At 37.9% G+C, this 15,702-nt stretch overlaps 1 protein-coding gene across 5 annotated transcripts in view; it reads right to left on the bottom strand.

Annotated features, from left to right (window-relative positions):
• Abi2 (abl-interactor 2) overlaps positions 1 to 15,702 on the bottom strand; it is a 73,669-nt gene that overhangs the window by 57,550 nt on the left and 417 nt on the right. The gene's annotated exons all lie outside the window — the stretch shown is intronic.

The raw sequence follows: 15,702 nt of genomic DNA, 5'->3' as shown, positions 1-15,702 counted from the left end.
TATATATACATATATATACATTATATGTGTGTGTGTGTGTATATATTTATATATAGCTATATAGATATAAACAGTGGAGGCCGGGCATTGGTGACTCATGCCTGAAATTCTACTCAGTAGGCTGAGATCTGAAGATCATGGTTGGAAGCCAGTCCCAGGTAAGAAAGTCTGTGAGACTGTTACTTCTAATTTACTAAAAGCAAAAAGCGGAGCCATGGCTCAAGTAGCAAAGTACAGCCTTGAGCAAAAGAAGTTCAGGGACAGTGCCCAGTTCCTGAGTTCAAGTCCCAGGATTGGCACCAAAAAAAAACCAACTGGCAGTGGTAGCACATGCCTATGATCCCAGCTACTAAGGAGGATTAAGAGTCCAAGACCAGACCCAATAGCTTTCCTCACTGAATTATAGAAATCCAAAAGTTCATATGGAGAAACAAAAGACACCAAGTAGCAAAAGCAACTCTCAGTAAAAACAGCACCAATGGAGGTACTACAATATCCAATTTCAAATTATACTACAAAGCCAAAACAACAAAAACAGATTGGTACTAGCACAAAAACAGATCCAAAAGACCAGGGAATAAAACCACACAGCTACAGTCAAATAATTTTTGTCATACTATTGATTCTTCCCATCTATTTTTTTTTTTTTTGCAGTACCAAGTTTGAACTCAGGGTTTCATACTTGCTACACTACTGATCCATGACCCCATCCCTTTTTTGCACTGCTTTTTGATTCCTGCGAAAGTGTGCCTAGTCTGCGATGCTATTATTTTTCACTTCCAATTGTAATTAGGATGACAGGTATTACCATGTGCAACTTAATCCACTGAGATGGAGTCTTGTGGACTTTTGTTTTGTTTTTTTGGTCCAAGCTGACCAGGAACTGTAATCCTCCTGATATACCTAGAGTGACAAGTGCATACCACCACACTCAGCTAGTTAAAAAAGGGTCTCTCAAATTTTTTCTGCCCAAGCAGGCCTCAAATCCAGAATCTGCCAGTCTCAGCCCCCCATGAAGTTATTACAGGCCACTGGCACCTGGATTGAAACTTTTTTTAATACTATTCTTCTCACTGTACTTTCAGGCCTTTGAGAGAAATTTCACTGTTATTTCCAAACACAACCCATTCCGTACAAACTTTATATGGCATATTACTCTGTTCATTATACCAGCTCAGTATTATCTACAATTTATCACCTTCCCCTTAAAACCACTTCCTCCTACTTTTAACACCACTACTCCATCATCTCAGATACTTTCAGACTCTCTATCCCAGCATACTTACTTTGTATCTGTACTTTACATGCGCTCCCTTTTTGGCCTCCTACTAGTCATATACTACTCATCTGGTTTTCTTGGAAGTACTACTATATTAGTTTCCAGAGCAAATGACAGTATCTTATATGTGGCCTAATTGATTCATCTTTCCAAATCAGCTGAAGCCTCTATGGCTTCCTCTCTTCCACTTAAATACAAACTCCTCCACTAATAAAATTCCTTCACTAATAAAAACTAGAAATTATTTCCTATTCAACCTTATCTGAATGTTAATTAATCTTATGATGCCCAAAACATGGCTCATAGTTGTCTACTTCTGTGTTCTTCCTTTTCCTTCACCTATAGTATACCTTTTGCCAACAAACTATACAGTCTTGAACTTCAAGTAAAACCAATTCCCAAAGCAATTTAACAAATGTACAGGACACAAAGTTAACATTGAGCAGATTCATACGACCCCTAGTGGTAAGGCTCTTAAAGAAAAGTAAAAGTATTTTCCTTACACACCTATCACATTATAACATAGGAGTTCTAGAATATCTGAAGTAAGGTTCCAGAGATTCACAGGGTTTTTTGTTTGTTTGTTTTTGCCAGTCTTGGGACTGAACTCAGGGCCTAGGCACTGTCCCTGAGCTGCTTTTTGCTCAAGACTAGCACTCTAACACTTTGAGCCACAGCATCACATCTGGCTTTTTCTGTTTATGTAGTACTGAGGAATCGAACCCAGAGCCTCATGCATGCTAGGCAAGCACTCTATCACTAAGCCACATTCCCAGCCCACAATTACTTTTTTAAAAAGAAAAATAAAAGTTTTCTATGTAGCCCAGGCTGGTCCTGAACTCCTGGTTCCACTTCCTCAGGTTTTTGGATTATAGGCATAGCCACTAAACCTGGCTCTAGCCCATTTTTAGATATATCTGCTACCTTGTTAGCAGTATGGACCTCCAATTTAAACTGTCTTTACATTCTTTGCTGATAAATCCTGCCATAGTCACCCATTAGCTCCTTTTCTATCGTTTATCATTATTTATGGTACTGAGGACTGACTAACCTCCTAAGCAAGTGTTTTTACCACTGAGCTACACTCTCAACTCCACCCAGATCTGTTTGCCAAAGTTGTCTTCTTACCTAAATCCTAATGTATCAGTCTCCTAAAAGTAGCTAAGATTACAGGGTTGGGCCACAAACACCCAGCACAAGTATCTAGATTTTATGAACAAATTACATTTTCTACCATGCCAATGATGAAGGAAATTCATTTCTGTTCAGATTATATGAAGTATTATATCTCATCTGTGCCAATGGGCTAGAATCCTTTGCCTAAAACAGACAGATTTTAGGGCCTAGAAAATAACATCCAGAAGAAATGAATGTCCTACTCCTTCCACACTACCATAAAGAAGGTCCAGCTCTAAGAAGGGGTACATGGACACACTTGCAGATCCTCCCAGCCAGAGAAGGCATAGCAGACTTGTAGTTCAGCCCAGCCTGTAAAGCATCCTCTCCCTCCTCCAGTGGGGTGGACTACTTCTATCACCTAATGAAAGAGGAGGGGGAGAGAAATTTTTTGTGGGAGAGTTTTAACTCCAGAAGCACTGGCACCATCAAACCTACTTGGTTTTACCTACTTGGTAAAACTTTAAAACTTACTTTTCAATTTGATGTTTTAGGACTGGTAATCAGAAGAAAAATAAACCTCTACAAACCTCTGGAGAAAGTAAAAAAAAAAAGTAAAAAAGTTAAAAAAAACTTCAGTATCATTAACATTAGGTTCATTATCTATCTATCTATCATAACACCATGCATTTGATAGACAATTTAGGGTATAATCAACAATGTGACATGAAAAGATAATAATTATGAAGCACAAGTGAAGACATGAAAGGAGATTTTTCTCTACAAATTATTATCTGTCTTTCTCTTCTCTAGAAGTACTTCTTTGGCCCAGTCAAGTCCATTCCACTGCAATTACTTTGATTCTGGGAATAAACTATGCTCAAATTGGTAGATTACAATCATCTGTTCTCATTTTATCAGTTAGCTCTTCAAAATATTCAGTGATGTCTCCTAGTCACTCTCCATGATGCAACTAAGTTCAACCAATTCATTTCAATAAGTCCTTATTCACTGAACACCTGTAATAGACAGCAGCATTCAAAATGAAAGCATGTTCTCTACAATCAAGCAGTTTTTATTCCAGTACAAAGAGAGACAAATAAACAGAAAACATCTATGCAACATGGTAAGGGATACAGATGATATTCAAGTAGGAATGCTATCTTAAGTGACTCTGTGAAAGGAGCTTCAAAGAATACAGGTTGTACTGCCAAGAAAGGTTGAGAGAGTAAATCCATGCAAGTGAATCCATTAGCCCAAGCAAGGCTAAAAACAACAGAGTTCAGTACTCCTGAACCAAATCATCAGTTCCCTAATACCCCCACTTTAGGGCTTTGGCATCTGCTGGAATTTAAAATACAGTAACCATTTTCTTTCCTCACAAAATTGTTAAGCAAAAATTTCACACATGCAGGATGGAGAATGTAGCTTAGTCAGGAAAGTACCTCACTGACATGTGAAAATTTACACATGCAATCACAGAACTAAGGTCACAATACCAGACTTCATATAGCTGAGAGGAAGAAATGCACACTACAAAAAAAGGATAACATTCAACTTAGAGTGAGTCATACAAGTGAGAGTGAAAAACAATAAAGCAGAACTAAATAAATTAAATAATTGAATAACTCAGCAATAAAAACACAAAGCAGAAACTCAGCTACACAAATTAAAAGCAAAAGGATTTGGGATATGACTAAAGTGGTAGAGCCGTTGCCTAACAAGCACAAGGCTCCAAGTTCAATTCCCAGTACAACAAAAAAGAAAAAAAAGTTGGCATGGTCTTGAAAAATCAAAAGAAGTAGTTCAAGACTGAAAATTACATTATTATGATAACTTAAATACAACACACATTTCTAAACTGCATTATTCGAGAAATGTGAGGATTAGATGGTGATCAATATGTAAAAGAGTAGGATAAAAATGTTCATGGTTGTAGAAAAAGCACTAATTAGAGTATTCAAAAGGGGTAGGACACTCAAGATCAGCAGCTTACTCCCAACTGGTTCAGACAGAATAAAAGATGTTAAAAAGAGAAGGGAAAAGAATTTTTTTAATTAATCAAAAATAAATTTACAATAATGATATCAATGGAGACACATCAACTGTGACAAATGCAACACTCTGGAATTTAATCTTATTTAAAAAGATGAGGGCTGGGAAGTTGGCTCCATGGTAGAGTGCTTGCCTCGCATGCATGGGTCCCTGGGTTCAATTCCTCAGCACCACATAAGCAGAAAAAAGCCAGAAAAGTGGTGCTGTGGCTTAAGTAATAGGGTGCAAGCCTTGAGCTGAAGAGCTGAGAGACAGCATCCAGGCCCAGAGTTCAAGCCTCCACGACGCACCAAAAAAAAAAAAAAAAAAAGTAAAATGAATTCCAGGGGGGGTGATATTATTTTTTTCAATTTTATTATCTTTAAATAGTTGTACAAAGAAAGTGACTTTTAACAAAGCACTTCATGAATGCGGTGCATATTGATCAGTGTCACCCCATTCAAAAACTCTCACCCTGCTTCCACCCACTCCTTCCCCTACTCTTCTTAATTTTGTGGAACATACAATGAATTCTTAACAGCATTTTCCCTGTCCCCTATCTCCTTGGCCCCACCCTACCTCTTGCATGTATCCATTTCCTGGTATCCATTTTTGTTGGGTTTGGACGTTGTCTTTCTAAAAAATTCTGCTATTTGAGCTCTCCACAGAATCTATGATACTTCAGTAAATTGATTTTTACCACTTGCATACCACCCAACATATTTACTTGTAGATTTACAGGCACATTCTAGCTACCACAAATTGAGGAAGCCATGCAACCTTTGTTTCTCTGGGTCTGACTTAATATAATTTTTTCCAAGTCTTTACAGTTCCTTATGAATAGTACAATATCATTCTTTCTGATGGATGAGTAGAATTTCATTGTGTATATATACCATGCTGCAATATATACATGCTGCAATGAACATGATTGTGTTGATGGCTTTACTGTAACCTTGTGATCTATTGAATAAATGCCCAGAAGTGGAATTGCTGGTTCATAGGTAGTTCTACATTTAGTTTTTTGAGGAAATCTCCACACTGCTCAGTGGAATAAGCCTATATTCCCACCAGCAGTGTATCAGAATTCTCTTCTGGCCACATCCTCACCGGAATTTATTGCTTTCTCACCCCATTTTAACTGGGGTGAGATAAAATCTCAGAATTGTTTTAATGTGCATTTCCTTGATTGCCAGAGATGTTGATGTCTTTCTTAAGTCACTACCCCATTTATTAATTGGACTGTTATTTCTTTGAGGATTTAATTTTTTGAGTTCCAAGGACATCAGGCACTTGTCTAATGTGTAGCTGGTAAAAATCTCAGCTATCTTTGCCATGCAGAAACCTTTAAGTTTGATGAGATTCCAACTTATCAAGGCTTCAATTTGTTGTTTCTAGATCTTTACTTAAAAACTTTCAACCAGCAGTGGCACTGGTGGCTCACACCTATAATCCTAACTACTCAGGAGGCTGAGATCTGAGGATCACGGTTCAAAGCCAGCCTGGGCAAGAAAAGTCCAAGAGACTCTTATCTCCAATTAGGCACCAGAAAACTGGAAGTAGCGCTGTGGCTCAAGTGGTAGAGCGCTCACCTGAGCTGAAGAGTTCAAGTGTTCAGGCCTAGAGTTCAAGCCCCACAACCAACCAAAAAAAAAAAAAACTTTCAACCAAATAAGAGAAAATTTTCCATTAACCTCAGGTTTTACCATTATTAAAATTTGACTTATAAGCCTCCTTTTAATTGTCCTATCAAAACAAAACATAATTAAGTATGTCGAGATGGCAATCATCTACAGTTGTTGCATCATACAAAAAGACGGATAGAAATGACGTATATAAATTACTCATGGTTTTCACCATGATGTCTAAAGTTAACTACCCCCCTGTGCATGTCCCATAATTAAAATAATCACTTTAGTTTTAGAGAATTTATTATGTTTTATGTAGGGAATACTACTCATCTAAAATAAATCTCCTCAAAAGTACTAAACTTAACCTTTTCTATATTTATTTTAATGTAAAATTATAATAAGCCGTTTCTCTTTCTAATCATTTATTTTTCATGTATTTGCTAACCTGATTAATGACTAAATTATAAATATCTTGAGATTATCCAAAGCACAAAGCAAATTTCCCAATTTGAAACCCAGGAGTTCTATTAGTTATGTAAGTCCAAGTCTTTCCTCTTTCCATTTCTCTCTATTTCCTGGCTCATGAGGTAAGCAGTATGTCCTACCATGCTTTCCCATCATAATGAGCTGCCTTGTCAGAAGCCAAAAGTTCTAGGAATACTTGATCATGGACTGTTATACTCAAAACCATAAGCCAAAACAAACCTTTCCAAGTTAACAGCTTCAGGTATTCTCTTTTTTTTTTTGGTATCTTTTTTATTGTAAAAATGCTGTACAGAGGGGTTACACTTACATGAGCAAGGTAATAAGTACATTTCCTATTGAGCATTGTTGCCTCCTCCTTTCTTTCTTTTTTTTGGGGGGGGGGTCCGGTCGTGGGGCCTGAACTCTGGGCCTGGGCGCTGTCCCTCAGCTCTTCAGCTCAAGGCTAGCGCTCTACCACTTGAGCCACAGCGCCACTTCCGGCTTTTTTCTTTTTGCTTATGTGGTGCTGGGAATCGAACCCAGGGCTTCAGGCATGCAAGGCAAGCACTCTACCACTGAGCCACCTTCCCAGCCCCGCCTCCTCCTTTCTTTAGGTATTTTCTTATACTGATGGAAGGGAAGGCTAACTAATAAAAGTGACCATGGACACATCAGTTAAGGGTCAAATAGAAGAAACAGTGCCATTTAAGAGACGCTCATACCAAGAAATCAGTGTTTGCCAAATAACAGGAATTACAAGAGTGGCATCTAGTAAGCAGCTGAGATATCATAACTATAATTTAAATCATAGAATTGGCCCACCAGGAACAGACTGATCTAATACTATCAGAGAGGATAACAAGCTAGAAGGCAAAAACTGGAAATCTTAACTCCATGAGTATAGCAACCTACACAACAAGAAAACTGCCACATCATTATACACTGTCCCTTCCTCCCCCACAAAAAAAACCCTCAAAATTTCCATACTGCTTTGAATACCACAAACTGCAGCCATAGAATGAAGTTAAACTATTTCCCTCTCTAAAGATCATTGATTGTATCAGGAACACTGGGCTCTAAGGAAGTTTTCACATTTTAGATTCTGTAGCATGAGACTATAAAGCAGAATTAGTATTAAACAAGCTAATCCACAATACTTGACAAAAGTGGCAAACTCAAACTAATATACTTTCTTTCTTTTTTCCTTTTTTTTTGCTAGTCCTGGGGTTTGAACTCAAGGTCTAGGCATTATACCTGAGCTTCTTTTGCTCAGGACTAGTGCTCTACCACTTGAGCCACAATGCCATTTCTGGCTTTTTCTGCTTATGTGGTGCTAAGGAATCGAACCCAGGGCCTCATGCATGCAAGGCAAGCACTCTACACTAAGCCACCTTCCCAGCCCTAGTTTTTCTCTTTTTTCTGTTTATGTGGTACTGAGGAATTGAACTCCGGGCTTCATGCATGCTAGGCAAGCACTCTACCACTAAGCCACATTCCCAGCCCAGTACTTTCACTGTAATTTTTTTTTGGGGGGGTCCGGTCGTGGGGCCTGAACTCTGGGCCTGGGCGCTGTCCCTCAGCTCAAGACTAGCACTCTACCAATTGAGCCACAGCGCCACTTCTGGCTTTTTGCTTTTTGCTTATGTGGTGCTGAGGAATTGAACCCAGGGCCTCGAGCATGCAAGGCAAGTGCTCTACCACTGAGCCACCTTCCCAGCCCCCTTTCACTGTAAATTTAATGTATACTTATAGTAAGGAAAAAAACATATAATCTTTCCTATTTTGAAATATATATTTAAGCCATGAAAAGGTACACTTAGAAATGAGTATTTCTAAAACTAAAGTGGAATGTCCTAGGTTAATAGAAAATGTTAAATATAACAAATAAAGGGGAGATACCCTAACATGCATGTGTGAATGCACATATTATGTATATGTACATATACACATATTTGGGGAGGTTGGGTGTGTGCTGTGGACTGAACCCAGGACCTCATGCATGCTATATAAGCTGCACTACCATGGAGCTAAACCCTCCAGCCCTAAATGTATATTTATGGTAAGACAACTTCTCAGAACAATAAAATGAGTCCTGAAAATATTTTGAAAGAGTAATTTCTTTTCCAAAGTGAATTAAGCCACAAAGAAACACTCTAAAGTTGTTCAGTTCCTGCCAAAAAGGACAGAAGATCCTACTTAAAACTGTGACAAAACTGATACAAAACTGAGAAGATGAAAAAAAATTATGCTACATAGAATAAAGACTCCAGGTTGATACAGATGGTAAATGGAATGCTAGAGCTCTTCTTTATGATTAAGAAATGGTAGAAGGCTACCATATTGCAACCAATGCAGTTATAACTATTTCAAGCAAACATCATAAAAGAATAGTAAAAACAACTTGACAAAACCAAAACATCCCAAATAATGGGACAAAATTCTGATATGGTACACAAAGAATAACACATTACTTCTTACCAAACAAACAAAAATGTATAAACAAAATATACTCCCAAGGAAACAATCAGAGAAACTCACATTGGAGGGTCTAATAAAAGATAAAACAAAAACTGACAGAGTCTTCAATAATGTCAATACTGTGCAAATACAGATAACTGTTCTAGGTTAAATAAGCACAAAAGACATGACAAGTAAGTGCCATAAGAAATCATAACTGAATCCTGGAAAGAAAGAAGATTCTACAGACAAAAAGAAGTGTGACAAATCACAGCTAAATGACTGGAAGATAAAGACAAAAGTATCAGAGAAGGGATTTGCATAGAGATGACCAGAGATTCTTAAATCTTTTTTTTTTTTGGGTCAGGTCGTGGGGCCTGAACTATGGGCCTGGGCGCTGTTCCTCAGCTCTTCAGCTCAAGGCTAGCGCTCTACCACTTGAGCCACAGCGCCACTTCCGGCTTTTTTCTTTTTGCTTATGTGGTGCTGAGGAATTGAACCCAGGGCCTCTGGCATGCAAGGCAAGCGCTCTACCACTAAGCCACCTTCCCAGCCTGATTTTTAAATCTTAAACTCTTCAATCTTCCACATAGTACTAACTAAAGCATGCTTATGAGAAAACAATCCCAAGGGTGGAGAAGAAATCACATAAGAGAAATTAGAAGGAAGAGCACCTGAGGTTCACACAGGATAGGGAACAGTGCATGTTCCTGTCTGAATAGAAATACAACTCTTAGAATGGTAAGCACTACTCAAGAGGACCTTATCTTCTGAGTAATGGGAATAATTAGCTCTACAGTTGGAACTTAACAAAGTCTCCAAGTAGGTTAACTGAATCTGTAAAGAAAGCTTAAGAACATTTATAGAAATATTAAAAAACAAATTTGAGGAGCTAATAACAATCACTACAATGACCAGCATATAATGAAAGATACCAGATACATAATAAAGGAAGAAAAATGACCAATAAAGAAGAAACCCATCAAAACCTAACGTAAATATTAAAATTAACAATAAAGAAATTAAGAGTTAACTATATATAATCAAAAAGTAAAAACACTGGTAATATTTAAAAAAAGACCAAAACCTGGCTGGGCCAGGCACTGGTAGATCACACTTATAAAACGCTAGCTATGCAAGAGACTGCAATCTGAGGATTGCAGTTCAAAGCCAACCTAGGAAAAAGTCAGTAAGACATCTTTATATAACCAGCAAAAGCCAGAAGTAAAACTGTGGCTCAAGTAATTGAGTACCAGCCTTAAGCAAAAAACTAAGGGGCAGCAGCCAGGCCCTAGTTCAAGTCCGAGTACTAGAACATGTAATAAAAATAATAATAGTATCCGGGCGCCGGTGGCTCACGCCTGTAATCCTAGCTACTCAAGAGGCTGAGATCTGAGGATCGCGGTTCAAAGCCAGCCCCGGCAGGAAAGTCCGTGAGACTCTTATCTCCAAGAAACCACTAGAAAACTGGAAGTGGAACTGTGGCTCAAGTGGTAGAGTGCTCGCTTTCAGCTGAAGAGCGCAGGGACAGCGCCCAAGCCCAGAGTTCAAGCCCCACGACCAACCAAAAAATAATAATATTAAGTAGTAACACTAGTAATAATAATAGCCTGTGCCAGGCTCACACCTGTAATCCTAGCTACTCAGGTGGCTGAGATCTGAGGACTAGAATTCAAAGCCAGCTTGGGCAGGAAACTCCATGAGACTTTATCTCCAATTAACCACCAAAAAGCTGTAAGTGGAGTTGTGGCTCAAGTATAGAGCTCTAGACTTGCGGGAAAAAAAATAAGCTGAGGGACAGTGCCCAGGTTCTGCATCCAAGCCTCAATAATGCCCCCCCACACACACACACACAGGACATGTATTCTAACCATCTTTATTAAATAAAAAATTTTAATCATTATATAACTTATGAACCTAATTTTTTATTTAAAAAACTATTTTATCCTCTTATAAGCTTTTTGTGGAACTTTTAATTCTAGGAGTATCCATCCATACTTATGAAGAAAAGCAAAACTACTAACAATATGTCTCTCCTATTGTTCAAAAAAAGTATTTCAGATAATTTTTTTAAAGAAAATTCTTTATAATTTTTTTTTTTGGTCCATACCAGGGTTTGAACTTAGGGATAGAGCTTTCTTGGCTGGTGCTCTACACTTGGTCCATACCTCCAGCTAGCCTTTTTTTTGTTGATTATTTCAATCCTCCAGATCTCAGCTTCCTGAGCAGCTACAATTACAGGCATGAGCCAGGCATGGCTTAAAATAAACTCAATTTTTTTTCCAGAGCTGAGGACCGAACTCAGGGTCTTGCGCTCGCCAGGCGGGAGCTCTTCCGCTGAGCTAAACCCTCAGCCCCTTAATTTTTATTCTGAATAAATCCATATTATATGGTAATTCTGCTTTAATATAAATAATAAATGGATGTGAATTATAACTCACAAGAAGCAATCACATTCTTTTATCTCATAAAAGAAAAATATGGGGCTGGGAAAGTGGCTTAGTGGTAGAGTGCTTGCCTTGCATGCATGAGGCCCAAGGTTCGATTCCTTAACACCATATAAGCAGAAAAAGCCAGCAGTGGCGCTGTGGCTCAAGTAGTATAGCACTAGCCTTAAGCTAAAGAGCTGAGGGACAGTGCCCAGGCCCAGAGTTCAGGCCCCACTACTGCAAAAAAGAAAAAAAAGAAAAATATAAGTATGAACAAGCTGGTTTTTTCAAATTTAAGAAGCTAACAATTATAAACTTATTTAAAATATTACAGTGACTCATTTTACAAAATAAAAAATAATAAAAATAATTTTTTAAATTTCTGAAGGTTTTCTAAAGGATAAGGCATTCCATAATCATATTAATAAATAAAAAGAAATATTTTACATGTTTAGCTATTAAGCAATTTAAAAAAAAATAAGACACTTTATACATAAAGTAAAAAGATCATGTCAGATGTTCGCAGTATAGTTGGTTGGTGTTTCTGATTGTCCCTAAACTAACATTATTAAGTAATTTTTATCAGCATAAAACCTAGGAAATGTTGATAAAGCTCAGTAATAATTTTATTACTACATTTTATAACATCAGTTTTGACTATTATTTTTTCTAGATGTAAAAATAATAAAATTATCTCAAATTTTATTAAAAATTGTTAAATTTTACCTTCACTATTAACCAAAGTAACAACTATTTACAATAATGCTCTATGTACAGATTATACATACTTATTATAGGCATTTTCTGATTACTTCTGATGCCACTGGTATTTCTGAAGGATACCTTTCGAAGACAGAAACTTAAAGTGTTTCAGAACAGCAAATTCTTTCCTTTCTTTGCTCAATTTTCACACTAAATACAATCCATATTATTTTTATTTGCCTTAGTTTAATATTCCTTGGCATTAACCAGCTACTTAACACAGTGAAAACAGTACATAAGATCAGCAGATTTCTTTTTACTGCTTTATGCAAAGCAAAAATTGTATTTCAATACAATAAAATGAGTTTTAACTCAAGCTAGTGGCTAATAAATGATAATAAGGCTAAACAGACCATTTGATCATCGATCTTGCCAATTAACTTTCTTCTACTGTGGGGTTATAGGCAACATCACAACCACTGCTGATCAGTTCTTTGGTCACAAATATAGCTGATTCAGCAGAAATCCACTATCACCATGTTCTCTTTACCAATTTTGCTACAAGCAAATCATATACAAGTTATTGCTGGGAAAGTGTAGCAGTAACATACCCAGTTTGATTCTAAAAATAGATGAACAACCTGACAGTTAAAAGAATATAATCTACTTCAAATACTAGACTGAAGAAATAAGATAATTTTCTGGACACTGGTGGTTCATGCCTATAATCCTAGCTAATAAACTGAAATATGATATCAGAATCAACCTGGAGGACATTTGGAGACTTTATCTCCAATTCACCCACAAAAAAACAGAAATGGAGGCATGGTTCAAATTGTACATACTTGGGCCCCTGAAAGGAGGAAAAAGGAGCTTAATGAGAGTACTAGACCTGGAGTTTTAGCACAAAGCAAAATAAAAGAGAAAACAGAAGAGAGAGGAAAAAAAACAGAAAAGAGAGAAAACAAAAAGGAAGGAAGGAAAGAAGGAAGGAAGGAAGGAAGGAAGGAAGGAAGGAAGGAAGGAAGGAAGGAAGGGAGGGAGGGAGGGAGGGAGGGAGGATGAGATCATTTAATTCAAAATATAGCCAGCCATGTGGTAGCTCTTGCCTATAATTCTAGCTACTTAGAAATCTGAGATCTGAGGATTGCAGTTCAAAGTCAACTGGGGAAGGAAAATGCAGGAGACTCTAATCTCCAATTACCCAGAAAACGGGAAGTGGCACTGTAACTCAAAGTGGTAGAGTGCTACCTTGAGCAAAAGAGCTCAGGAACAGCACCCAATCTCTGAGTTCAAGCCCCACAACTATCAAAAACTTAAAAATTAAATTAAAATATATACATATTTCCAGTCATTCAGTATTTATACTTTAGACCAATAAACATGGGCTAGATGATAGAATTTGTGTTTAGCAATCCTAGGGCTCTGGGTTCAGTCCTCAGCCCCCAAAATAAATTAGATGCCAACACACCAAATTCTGACTCACATTGCTAAAATAAACTCCAAAGACACTAACACATTTTTATCTTCAACTGTAATAAATGTATGAAATATAAAATTAAACTGCTGATCTCCCTTTAACCCATCAGCTTTATATGTACCTTAATGTAGGAATTACAATCTTAAAACAAACTATACTTCCCAATTACAATAAAATTCATTTCCAAAGAGACAAATCTGTCTTTTTAATTGCTTATTGGCAGCAACTGCACTTCCATCTCCAATTTTTCTTCTTACCTACAACTCTTTCTCATAATATGCTGTTCAAGTTAACGGAATCCGCACTTCAGTCCTTTGGGTTTTCCTCTCCTAGAGCTTAATTCCCTGAGAACTGACAAGCTTCCTCCAATCCTTCCCAGTCACAATCCACTTATAAATCAGCCATGTTTATCTTGTCCCTCAGTATCCACCAGAAATTAGTTCTAGGGCAATTCATAGATAACAAAACGTTCAAGAGCTTTATATCAATGACACAGTATCTGCATATATCATACCTCACATCGTCCCCTATATTTGAAATAATCTGTAGATTACTAATACAATACAAATATTTCTTAAAGTGTTACCATTTAGGGAATAATGGCAATAGCAAAATCTATATGTTTATTACAAATGCAACTTTTTTTCAAGTCTAAGCTGACTGAATCCAACACTGTGGAACCCTCTAATAAGGAAAGACTGAGTATATATGGTATTAATTTGCACACACATCAACAGTTCATTGTGTTAATACATATGAAACTCTGAAGATACTAGGTGTGTTATCAAGCCTTGGCACAGTTCTAGGCCGTAGAAGACTTTCAAGTACATTTAGTGAAAATCTGAACTGAGTCTTTAAATCTTTACCTATCAGTATTTGTAAGGTATCCTTCAAAACTGTATTTTTTAAAATTAATCTTTGACCCAAGACTCATTCTCTCTCTAATGAACGTATTTCAATGGACTCTTTAGAGGGAAATGGTTCGGATCATGCCAATACAAATGTTCCCTGCCAGATAACACAGAGTTCAGTATGCTTAATCAATAAAATAAAATGCCTGAACACAATTCTTGTGGTCCTCACAAAATTTATAAGCCTATTAATTGTAGTATCTATTGTTTTAAAAGTTATACTAAATAAAATTTGAGAATAGTTTACAATATATGTGATGTTAAGAAGGATGCCTGAAAAGCCAGGAATGGGAACAAGAAAATGAAGGGCCATGAGAAGTATTTTAACACACACTGCTTCTATTTCCTCCTTTCCAAAGAGAATTTAAATGGGAAGGAAAAAATGGAGGCAGAACCTATAACTCGGAATAAGCCTTAAGGAAGACAAAAGATGTTGGATTTGCAATTCCTGCGTTTAACCTGCTACCAATCCACCAAGTAATTTTAAAGGATTTTTTTTTAATACCCAGAATCTTTTTGCTTCACCCAGGTCCAGCTGGATCTCTCATCTCACAGTATCTCCCGCCTACACACACACACACACACACACACACACACACACACGCTATGAGTCTGTGCTCAGCCAACCATCATGAGAAAACATTAAACCATGAGGTTCATTGCCCTAATTCTTCCCCCCCACACACACAGTAAATTATCTATTTTAGCAGGACTTGGGGGGCGGGAGGGAGGGGGGGAGAACGCTCATTACCATGCAACTTCCCTATTGTCCAAGGGGAGAAAAATGGCACTAACTTTCCACAAGAGACAATTGCTCTTGCAGGGTATGCTCGCCACAGACTGAAAATAAAGGTGGATTTGAAGCATTCCCAAGAATAGAAAAATGAGATACTTCGCTTTGCAATCACAGAGCCCCTTAAACAAATCCTCCAGCATTGTGAGTGGATCTCCCCTCAACCCCACACACGCACACGCGCACGCACACACACCTGCCATTCAAGTAGGGTTCCTTCAATACAAAATGCGACCCTCCGCCATCCCGGACGCTGACAGGCACGGAGAGCGGGGGCGGCCGGGCCGGAGCGGCGAGGAGGCGGACACGAAGCGCGCGGCGCGCCGCACCTCCGCCGGGTCTCTAACGAGGTTGTAAAGCAGCGATTTCCGCGGCCCCGGCCCTGGCCCTGGCCCGTGGCCCTCG

Source organism: Dipodomys ordii, unplaced genomic scaffold (assembly GCF_000151885.1).
Source record: "Dipodomys ordii isolate 6190 unplaced genomic scaffold, Dord_2.0 Scaffold1, whole genome shotgun sequence".
In the NCBI taxonomy this organism is placed as follows: Eukaryota; Metazoa; Chordata; class Mammalia; order Rodentia; family Heteromyidae; genus Dipodomys; species Dipodomys ordii.
Note: the sequence above shows the minus strand (reverse complement) of the source record. Positions and strands in the feature narration are given on the sequence as shown.